Source organism: Schistocerca cancellata, chromosome 8, assembly GCF_023864275.1.
Source record: "Schistocerca cancellata isolate TAMUIC-IGC-003103 chromosome 8, iqSchCanc2.1, whole genome shotgun sequence".
NCBI lineage: Eukaryota > Metazoa > Arthropoda > Insecta > Orthoptera > Acrididae > Schistocerca > Schistocerca cancellata.
Window position 1 is genome coordinate 454,641,835 of NC_064633.1, and position 12,384 is coordinate 454,654,218.

Genomic DNA, 12,384 nt, shown 5'->3' on the forward strand with positions numbered 1-12,384 from the left:
GTCCCTCGATCTCCAAAAAGTATTTGACTCTGTACAACACTTACGCTTGTTATCAAATGAACGATTCTATGGGAAAAGCAGCAACATTCGTGTTTCGGTTGACGATTTCTTGGTAGGGAGAACGCAGTTGGTTGTCTTGGCTAGAGATTCATCGACAGATGCAGAATTAACTTCGGATGTACTCCAGGAAGTTTGTAGGCATCCAAGCTGTTCATACTGCATATAAATAACCTTGCAGACAGTTAACTCAGACTTTTCAGAGATGATGCTTTTAACTGTATTGAAGTACCGTCCGAAAGAAACTGCACAAATATTCACTCAAATACTGATGAGATTTTAAATGGGTGCAAACATTTGCATCTTGGCTAAATGTTCAGCAATGTAAAATTGTCCGCTGTACATAAGAAAAATATGTAGTTTACTACGACTATAGTATGAGTGAGTCACAGTTAGAAACGGCCAACGCATACCAATATTTGGGGGGAAACTTTCTATGGATATGAAATTGAACGATGACATAGAATCAGGCATAAGTAAACAAGATAGAAGACTTCGGTTCACTGGTAGAATGCAAACGGTATCCAAAGCAGATTGATTGCTTACAAATCACTCGTGTAACCAATCCTAGAAAATTGCTGAAGTTTGTGGGATCCGTACCAAATAGAGCTCACAGAGGATACTGTATGTTTACAAAGAATGGTAGTACAGATGGTCTCGGGTTTATTTGATGCTTCTGAAACTGAACTGGAAACACATGGAGATAGACGCAAGCTATTCCGAGAAAGACTACTTACAAAGTTTCAAGAACTAGCAGTAAGTGATAAATCTAGGAATATGCTGCAACTCCCTACGTCTCGCTCCCGTTGGGCTCTTGAGGACAATGTTACATTAATTACAATGCACTCAGAGACGCTTAAAACGTCAATTATTCCGCTCTCCTTATGAGAATAAAACGAGCAGAAGCCGTAAATATGTCGCTACTGTAATACCTCGTGAATGGAAGTACCCTGTTGTATGCACTTCGTAGTGGTTTGCAGAAAACAGATGTAAGTACACATAATATTTTGTTTAGTTTTTGCTTCCACAGTTCGAATTTTGTTTGTTTTTAACCGTTTCACCCTTTGCAGCCCACTTCAGCCAATATGTCGTTCTTCTCCGTAAGTGAGTGGTCAGAATAAATGGCCGCTATGTGAAAGACTCGGATTCGATTCCTGGTATTGCGAAACATTTTTTTTTCTTTGGTGGGAAGACTTGTACTGGGTGCACTAAGTCTGGTGATGTCAATTGAGGAGCTACTTGACCGAGCAGTAGCGTCTGCACGGCCTGGAAAGTTCGTGAAACGGAAGAGAGAGCCGTGTGTTCCCACACGCCCCTCCATACTGAATCCACACGACGCCCCAATTCAGAGTTGACACGGTGGTCGGTAGACATTCTGTGGGTGTTCGCAGCCTGGCAAGAGGCTCCTTCAGTCACTGCACAGGATGATTTCTTGATGATGCTGCAACTTTCAGGAATCATGAAGAAAGATAAATGTACCAGTTTGAGGTATGGGATCCTAGTGCGTGAAAAGTACATACTTAGGAAACGAGTATCGACTGTAATGCGCTAAAAGGACCGTTGGCTTAACATGACATGACGTCCAAAGTCACTAGCAGTTAAACCCTGCCTTTTCTGTGAATGGTAGGGGTTTAGTTGCGTTTCCTGCAATATTCGCCATACAGTATTCTGCAAAGCATTCATTTCACGTGCAACTGTTAGAGTGCTGGTTGCAGGCACCTTATTGACTCGAGAAAACGTTGCATGTTCTAAGTCGGGTGTCTGTAGAATTCGTCGTCTCCCTTCGTCATTGTACTGTGCTACCAATTACCCTGTACCACATAAGTGTTGGAACAGTCTTGGAAACATGGTGAGCGCCGTATGTCTTCTATAGGGGTATTTGGTCGTATAACTCTCTCCGCTTCTCTGTTACTTCCACTTGCTTTCCCACATCCGAAAATTATGTCTGCAAAGTCCGTCACCGAGTATGACTCTGTCAGGTTAGGATCCGACCGTGAAGCGTGGTCCGATAACCTAATGTAAGGTTGCAGCTCGACATAAGCGGGAAATTTGTGTTCGAGTCCATTCCGGCACAAATTTTCATTGTCTCATTCCATTATACAGCTGATGGTCATCTATATTCACAACTGTGTATATACAGAGTCCACCATAAAAATGTACATACTCTTTAAGGAAAGAAAAGTATAGCTTATGCGTTTATTTTACATTTAATAACTGATCACAAATGGTGTACAATCTTCAGTTTAACACATGGTTCCTTCAATTGTTCAAACTGTTCATCGTTGGTGGCTACAAACATAACAGAACTTCAACTACGTCAGTCAGTGTTACAGTGGAGATCGCTGGACATGTCGCTGTAATCTCCTGGCGAAGTTCCTCCAGCGTGTGTAGCTTACGTCGATAGGCGTTATCTTTCTCAGTTCCCCACAAGTAAAAGTCCATAGGCTTTAGATAAGGCGACCGTGGAGGGAACCTAATGAGCCCCCTTCGTCCAATCCAATACTCTGGAAAATTATACCCAGGAAAGCTCGTATGGCTAGGTGGTAGTGTGGAGGCGCCCCGTCCTGTTAGTAGAAGACTTCTTCATCAGCTCCATAAAGTGCACGTTTACTTGGCAAAACTGATGGTCGTAACATTTCCAAGTACACTTCTCCAGTGACAGTACCATAAAAAAAGGTGCCCTACTAAGCCCCTAGATGATAATCCACACCTCACATGTACCCCTGGTAGATTGACCGCTTAATCCACGTAAACAAGCGGATTTTCCGGTGCCTAGTACACACCGTTATGACGATTCAGGGTTCAATTAAGTTTTAATTGTGCCTCATCACTATACACTATCTTCGTCACAAATTGTCCGTCATCAGTTACCATTCGCTGATACCATCCGCAAAACTGCATTCTGCGATCAGGATTCTCATCATTAATCAAATGCAGTAATCGTGGAATGTAAACATTCCATTTGCAGCTTTCAGAATTGTACGTACGCTTCTATTGCTAACGCCCACTTCACGTGCACATTGTGTACCACGCTTCTGTGGAGAATTAACAAACGTTTCCAACACGAGAGCCGACGAAGCAGCACTTGTATCTGTACGCTGCCTTCCTAATCTTCCTTTGTGAATATCACAAATCGTTCCATGCAATTCAAACTTGTCACTGATGTGTTTAATTGTTAGGAGGGTTGGCGGTTTTGTTTCAAACTACCGCCTCTACTGACGTTGCACTTCAACGGCATTATCAAACTTGAAAAACCACTTCACAATACATTTTCTTTGCTCGAATGTCAAGCGTGCTCCAACCATCTTGTTTTCTCAATACCGAGATGAAAGTACTAATATCTGTTGAGCCAAAGACCATACTACAACATAATCGTAACTCAAATCGATCGACTGTATCAGTATCTCGATATAGCCTGACAAAGAGCGTATATATTTTTCTTGCGAACTCTGATGTATTTCATAAAAAGACACAAAGGAATTAATGACATTAGCTGTCAGGTTCACTGATTTAAATCAATGGAGGGAAGTTTTCCGAAGTAAGAGTGATTTCAGGTGTGCCGCAGGGGAGTGTCGTAGGACCGTTGCTTTCACAATATACATAAATGACCTTGTGGATAACATTGGGAGTTCACTGAGGCTTTTTGCGGATGATACTGTAGTGTATCTAGAGGTAGTAACAACGGAAAATTGTACTGAAATGCAGGAGGATCTGCAACGAATTGACGCATGGTGCAGGGAATGCCAACTGAATCTGAATGTAGACGAGTGTAATGTGCTGCGAATACATAGAAAGAAAGATCATTAATCATTTAGCTACAATATAGCAGGTCAGCAACTGGAAGCAGTTAATTCCATAAATTATCTGGGAGTAGGCATTAGGAATGATTTAAAATGGAATGATCATATAACGTTAAGAATCGTAAGGAAATGCAACAAAGGAAGTATATTACAGTACACTTGTTCGCCCAGTGCTTAAATATTGCTCACTAGGGTGGGAACCGTACGAGGTGGAGTTGATAGAGAAGATAGAGAAGATCCAACGGAGAGCAGCGCGCTTCCTTACAGGATCATTTAGTAATCGCGAAAGCGTTACGGAGATGATAGATAAACTCCAGTGGAAGACTCTGCAGGAGATACGCTCAGTAGCTCGGTACGAGCTTTTGTTGAAGTTTCGAGAACCTACCTTGAGCGAGGAGTCAAGCAGTATATTGCTCCCTCCTACCTATATCTCGCGAAGAGACCATGAGGATAAAATCAGAGTGATTAGAGGCCACACAGAGGCATACCGACAATCTTGCTTTGCGCGAACAATACGAGACTGGAATAGAAGGGAGAACCGATAGAGGTACTCAAAGTACCCTCCGCCACACACCTTCAGGTGTCTAGCGGAGTATCGATGTAGATGTAGAACGAGGAAGGTAGAAAAGTTTTGCCTGACTGACATTCGAAACCGGGCATCCAGCCTACTACGCAGATGGGCTGACCACTGCGGCATCCGGAAGCAAAGATAATGGAAACTGCACGTATTACGCTAGTACACCTCACATCGGACCCAAATTCTCAACTTATCCACTGGCTACTTACGTGGAGCCCCTTGCCCGCTATCCTCATTACTCGCGGCATTTAGCCGATTACCGTAAGAGTTCGAGTGTGATTTGCATCCACATTGAAGTGCTCATGAGTTCGTCCTCGCCTTGGTTATGTAGGGGTCCGAAAGAACACACACCACATACGCATTTCACAATAGCTGTGTGCTCCTATGGGTACTCATGCATATCTGAACGAAGACTGCATCTAGTTCTGAACAACAAAGGCTCTCCAATATCGTACAACTCCATTTGGTTTAGGGTTCATTTTATAAAAACAGAATGCAGTCGACTGCACTACAGACATTGTACTCCAGAAATGCTCAAGTCAGTACACAGTGTGCCATTTGCATTGGGTTACTTATTAACCAACCTCTACACCTAAGTGCTTGTCGGGATTGCCTACCCTGCAGTCTTAGCAACAGCAGAACCGGTACATGTACTCTACTATCGGGAGTATTAGAACGATTTTCGCTTGAAACTTTCGACTCAGTTTTTTCCGGACCATAGATTCTTATTTCAAATCGATATATTTACCCTTTTGTACATCATCGCGGAATCATCCTATACTATGAATTCGATTTTTATGCGATCAGGCAATTTGTGGGAGACTCCGGATGTCATTTGATCACATCGTAATATCTGAATAACTCATCCTCAGCATAGATTAAAATTACATGAAAATTAATTACATTAGTAGAACACCGCGTAATTCTCTCCTAAACCTTGTCTGATACCATTTGAATGTGAAACCACTAGAACAGATACAGTTTCAGCTAACGATAGTGGTGAGAGTCTTGACGTGATTTCGACAGGTGGGGAAAGCAGACACCTTGATAGTACGGAACTGTATATGGTCTCAATATTGCTCAGTACTGTTTTTGCCTAGCGTGAAGTTAGCAACACTGGTGCAGCGAGATAATGGCTTGCATCTCACTAGCGTTGTTTTTATTTGAAAAGCCAAATAAACAAATACTGCGCAAAGTTTTTGTCCTTATCCATAAAATATCTCAGTCATTTAAAGAAACTGTGTAGGTTAGCATTAATGGCGTTTCAGAATAAACAGCTGGTAGATCTCGATACCATGGAGAATTTCGACGTCGTGGAATTTGGTGACAGGACGCGAACTCAAAGGTGCTGTAGTAAAGAGGGAACATTCTTCCATTCACGCATATTTTCGTATGTAATGGATGTAACTGTTACTACGGGATGACCGGCAGGTGTGGCCGAGCGGTTCTAGGTGCTTAAGTCCGGAACAGCGCGACTGCTGCGGTCGCAGGTACGAATCCTGCTTCAGGCATCGATGTGTGCGATGTCGTTAGGTTAGTTAGGTTTAAGTAGTTTTAAGTTCTAGGCTACTAATGACCTAGTGCTTAGTGCTTAGAGCCATTTCAACCATTTTAAACTACGGAATACTCTGCAATCGTGTAATCATACATTAGGGTGTCGTAATGTAGGTGCACGGACTGCATATATATATATATATATATATATATATATATATATATATATATATATATATATAAGGTAAATCGATAATTTTATTTTTTCAAAATACTAATTACCGCTATATGACTATGACTACACTCGTAAGCTGACGAGAGTTACCTCGTCCCGAGCATGCTAGAGGTAGGTTCCAGCCGCATGCTCTGTCGCAAATTTAAGCCGTTACACGATACCTAACAAGAAGCACAACACGTCTGAGAAACTCGGTGTTGTTCAGTGACAGGCGGAGACTAAATGAGCCTCCCTGTTTTGGATCGGCTGTGTCGAATAGCAGGGTAAGAGACCGCGCGAGCGCTCCAGCCAATGCCACATATTACCCCGCACTGATTGCTATGCCGCGTGTGTTCTCGAAATTCAACCATCGCATTTGCATTCGGTGGGTGGTCGAGCGCGCAGGCCTCGGTTTAACTGCCTCCGGGGAATAGCCCTCATTCCGTAGAATGGCTCGGCTAAACACGCCCCCGCTTGTACTGCACGCACACTCTGCCTCTTCCCCCCTGGAGCGCCTCGCGACCCCACCGGGTCGACGCGCTACTCATTGTGCAGCGCGCGCCTTTCTTTTGATAATTCATCAGCTGACGAAGCTGGGGAGGGCGTCGAGAGCTCGGTCGGACTCGCGAGCGTACTTTGTAAAAAGCAGAGGCTGGGGGGCGGACTGCGCGCCTCTGTTAGCTGGTGCAACCAGGAACACGGCTGCCTAATCCGCAGGCGGAACTTCTCACGCGTGAGCAATATTTTTGTACCTACTCATCATCTGTTACATATTTCTTAATTAAATTACGAGGTATTTGAGAAGAGTATTGAGACTGATTTTTTTATGTACCAAAACTTTTGTTTCTTTCGAACAACAGTATTGCCCCTTGTAATGGTACTTGAATTACTCAAGCATTACGGCACCTCACCTGAACCTCTCGATACCAGCAATATTCTACTGTTTTTCTGTAAAGTAGTTAACATATTTCTGAGACCACATTCAGATTTGATTTCATTAATATAGAGGTACTTTGATACATCGATGTGTTTATATTGCAAGGATATTATTCGTATGTGTATTCTTTCTTTTGTCACTATGATCTTTGACGTACTTGTAACTCTGATTTTTGGGCGCGTAAGTGATTATTAGTTAGTTAGAGAGTCGGACCTTGAGAAAGTTAAGTCTTGGAGGTCATGTTGGATAGACGCACATTGTAGACAGTTCATAAAATGTGAATAACAGTGAGGAAGATGTTCTCAAGTATGTTTTGTACTGTGAAGTGATGTTTTGTGTGTTACGTGCCATTGCAGCGAAAGTAATAAAAAAGAAGTGTAACTTAAATTACGAGTGCTGATTACATTTTTACATCACCATTGTCCTGCAAAAGTGTAATCTTCAAGAATGGTTTGTGAAGCGCATCTACAAAACTCTTGAATATCGCAGAATAAAACCTAGTCCTCTTTGCATCCGAGCTTGGAATCATCACCACCTAGATTTTCGACGATTGAGCCATGATTTTACAACCATACCAGTGTGGGAAATACGAAAATGGTTCAAATGGCTCTGAGCACTATGGGACTTAACATCTATGGTCATCAGTCCCCTAGAACTTAGAACTACTTAAACCTAACTAACCTAAGGACATCACACAACACCCAGTCATCACGAGGCAGAGAAAATCCCTGACCCCGCCGGGAATCGAACCCGGGAACCCAGGCGTGGGAAGCGAGAACGCTACCACACGACCACGAGCTGCGGACGAAATACGAAAATATGAGTGCCTAATTTATTTATTATTACATGAAATGACTTTATTAACTGTGCTCTAATGACACCTGCCACATAATAACTTTGTTGTTGCCCGAAAATGCTGTATGTGAGCAACACCACAATCATTATTAAATTTTGATCTTTGTTGTGGTAGGGTTGTTAGACCCTTCAAAGTGGTTCCCTTGGGCAGTTATACAGCGGTGGAGTCGTTCCCAGTCGTGGTAGCAGCGCGCAAAGGCTTCACCTGCTAAGGCCTTTACCATGTCAGTCGCATTCTTTTGAATGTTCTCCAGAGACAAAAAATGAAGTCCTTCTCAGACTTTTTTTTTCAGTTTCGTAAAAGAAAAGAGTCACAAGGACTCACAAGGAATCCCTTGAATGCTAGGTCGCAAGTTGAATCTTTAGTGACGCTCATTTGAACGTGGTCTGTTAAAAATTATGAGGCCGCGCGGGATTAACCGAGCGGTCTAGGGCTCTGCAGTCATGGACTGTGCGGCTGGTCCCGGCGGAGGTTTGAGTCCTCCCTCGGGCATGGGTGTGCGTGTTTGTCCTTAGGATAATTTAGGTTAAGTAGTGTGTAAGCTTAGGGACTTATGACCTTAGCAGTTAAGTCCCATAAGATTTCACACACATTTGAAAAAAAAATCATGACAAGAAAAATATTAGTTGCTAATGACTCACCATGTGCATCAGGAGGGCGACAGAAAATGAGTGTCCGGTAATTTCACACATCGATATTCCATGGGATATGTGTATTGCACTTCACAAAATGGACATCGTCGACATTCAAGAGATGGGAAAAAAATTATTAACACCGAATGAAAAATGGCATGCCACAGTGATCTCAGAGGACCATCAAGATCCAAGGCGAATTCCGTGGGAGCTACAAACCGTACAGGCTGTTCAGCTAGGTATCCGCTCTTAAAGTATCCACATTTAATCATAATGGTGTACCAGGGTGTTGAGAACTGACTGAATTCCATGACATACAACACAATGCGGATCAGTCTCTGTGTAGCTTATTGTGAAACTAGTTATCCTTAAGACGTAGTAGCAGACAGTGAGATAATATGTTTTATAGGCACGGAAAAAACAAACATCCAGTGGTTGAATTGGTCCAGTGGTTCCAGGCGGTATGAATTGCAAGTCACACACATTTCAGGAGGAATAGTTTTCTCTAAAAGAGTTTGATTTTTATACGCGGAGCAGGAATCAAGCAAAATCAAGGTTTTTGACAAGGTATTGGCCAAAAGCAGTGCTCAAAGTTGTAGTTCTCTTATGCACACTTCCTGCATTAGTATTCCCTAATTCCCTTGCAAGATTACGCACACACGGAAGAATAGTAAGATGCAGAGCACCTCCAACTGCTCGAAGAACAATAAATAATCTTCCAGTCAATTTACCATCGACATTAACGGTCGGCGTTACTGTATATGAATGCATTAAAGCATTGATATTAGTTGTTCCTCTCATATGCATTTCCTCTGCAAATCCCTATTGGTCGCAGTTGAAAACAAGTTTCTTACTGCAGGATAGGATACATCTGATTATCTCATCTACAAATGTTTTGGACGATTCCGCAGTTTGCTGTGCATCGTCAAGTTGCCGCTTTGTTCGAAATTTCCTTATATTAGGTCTTCCTATTGTGTAATACTGTCTGAAGTTACGCAGCCTCCCATGCTTCTTCTGAAATCACTGTAACCTGCTTCGCGCTCAGTTTCAAGTGCATAACGTAGGTCACTCTCATGCACATCCAGTAAATTTTATCGATCAACCTTGAAGCGCTCAAACATCAGTTTTTGAAACAAGTGCACCTTGTCCTCCCTTGAACAGCCGTAGTTTTACTTACATACTGTACGGTCATATTGCTATGGATTTATTCGAAATTTGTTTTTTATTGTTTACTTACTATGATGCGGATGATCTTCTACGTACGTAAATATGTTTAGTGCCCGCTCTCTCTACAAGGGTTGTCCTTTACTACATTTCACTGTAGAGGGATTTGAGGGTCCCTATCCGACAAGGATAATGAATTACATGGCTCGACACGTGTTTGAACAACACTGTCACTTGTTAAGCGCGTGTCGTCATCCCTGTACTCCTCACGTACATAGTGCGTACAGTCGGGGGTATACAAAACCACACATTCCAATACCCAATCTTCCGAAAACGTTAATATTTCATCTGTCACTTCTTTCTAACTCTGCTAATTGCATTGGATTCCTTTCTGACGAAATGTCAACTTCGGTAACTGTTGTACATGTAACTCAATGTTTGTATCGTTTATCGTTGCCATTGCTGTGCTTTGTACCAACACCACTAGCACTGTTGTGAGTGAATCGTCGACTAAGTGGTTCAACTACACTCCGTAGCCTCATACTATGCTCACCATTATATATCTCCTTCCTGCCTCCAGTTAACATTAGGGGCGTCGAATGCCGTGAATATCATTGGCCCTTTGTGATCTAGCACTCAAGGGGTTTCTTGTTAGATCAACTAATAAGGAGCGGCGGTGGGGGGGGGGGGGGGCGGGGCTGTGGAATAGCAGGAATTCCTTATTCCTTCTGAGGTTTCTGAGGTAAAAAGTTCTGTGGTGTAAATGACCGTTTGACATGTGGCGTTGTCACGATGCATCACCCACTTGCCACTTGCCACTAAATTTAAAGGTTACCCATCATTCTAATTGTTAAACAGCAGTCTGATCTCACTAGAGCACGCACATGTTCGACGTTTTCATCGATATTTCGATTTTTGAAGTTGAATGTCTTCCTGAGCGAGGTTCAGTTTCAGTGTGTGTTCGGCCTTCCAGAAATGCTTTGTGCCAGCGAAATATTTGTTCTCTTGATAGGGAATGTTCCCCATAACCCTGTATCAACTTTTCAAATATCACAATGACGGTTCTTCACGTTTAAGACAAAACGTGATGGCATAACATTGGGCGAAAGTCCTTTGTTCCATTTTCGTAATACACAAGAAAAACGTAACTTCAGTAATGGTGCTCTGAAAAATCACGTGATGACAGTAAGGAGCTGAAACTCAGCCTGAGCATCTGGAAGGGTTGAACACACAGGTCTACACAAGCAGAACAACACAGCCTTACCAGATCGCTCGGAGTGTTCTCAGATTAATTACTTTTCTAACACAATTCGTGTATTTTGAGTGTACTATTAACGTCGTTTGTGCGAAGTAGTTGAAAACTGTAACATTACCTGCCGTTCGGTTTGTTACTAAAAAAACTAAGGTGCAAGTACATTCACATGCACACCCCGCAAGTCACCGTACGCAATTTTCCTGTTACTAATACTTTGTACGAAGTTTTTCGGGAAACAGTCCCCACTTTCAAGTAGCTTTCTGTACGTTATGCCTCTTGACTGTGGGGACGACTGATTCGTTTATAGAAAAGCTCAAACAACATTCGGTAAACTGAAAGCAAGTTTGGCAACATTAAGAATGCAAGGGGAATCCCACTGTTGAACTCAGAGGAGAGAGCAGATTGGTGGTAAGAGTACAGTGATGGGAACGACCTGTCTCATGACGGGTGAGAAGATGAAATTGGAGCCGATATGGATCAGATAGGGAATCCAGTATCAGAGTTATATTTCAAAAGAGCGCTGGAAGACTTGAGAACAAATAAATAGAAGAGATAGATAACACTTTACCGGAATTTCTAAAATCTTTGAAGGAAGTGCTAACCAAACGAATATTCAACTTCGTGTGTATAGTCTATGAGACTGGTGAAATATCTTTCCGAAAATCATCATCCATACACTTGCAAAGATAGCATGAGTTGGTAAGTGCACATTCAGTGTAACAGTTCATTCATCCAAATTGTCGACGAGAGTAATATACAGCAGAATGGAAAAGAAAATTGTGGGTCTGTAGGATCGCTATTAATTTGGCATTCGGAAAGATAGAGTCAACAAACAGGCAGTCTTGCTATTGAGCTTGTGAATGAAAGGAAGACTGGAAAAAAAATCAATACACTTTCAGAGGATTTGTCGATCGGGGAAAAGCGTTCTATAATGTAAAATGCTGCAAGATCGGAGAAATTCTGAGAAATTTTGGGTAAGATATCAGAAAAGATGAGTAATTTACAATATTCACAATAACCAAGAGGAACTAACAAGCCTGGAAAACCAAGAACTAAAGAGCTCGGAGTAAAAAGGCTGTAAGACAGTGATGAGGTCTCTACTGTTCCATCTATACCACGAAGAAGCAATAAGTAAAATGGAAGAAAGGTTAAAAAGTGGGATTAAAATACTGTGTGAAAGGATATCAACGATGTAAGTGAAACTGAAGCAGAATTACAGGATTGGCTGAAGGGAATGAACAGTCTAATGATTACAGAATATGGACTGAGGGTCAACCGATGACGACTACAGTACTGATAAGTAGCAGAAATGAAAATAGCGAGAAAGTTAACATCAAAATTGTGGACGACGAAGGATATAAGCTTAAGAAATTCTTCTACCTTAGAAGCAAATAAGCC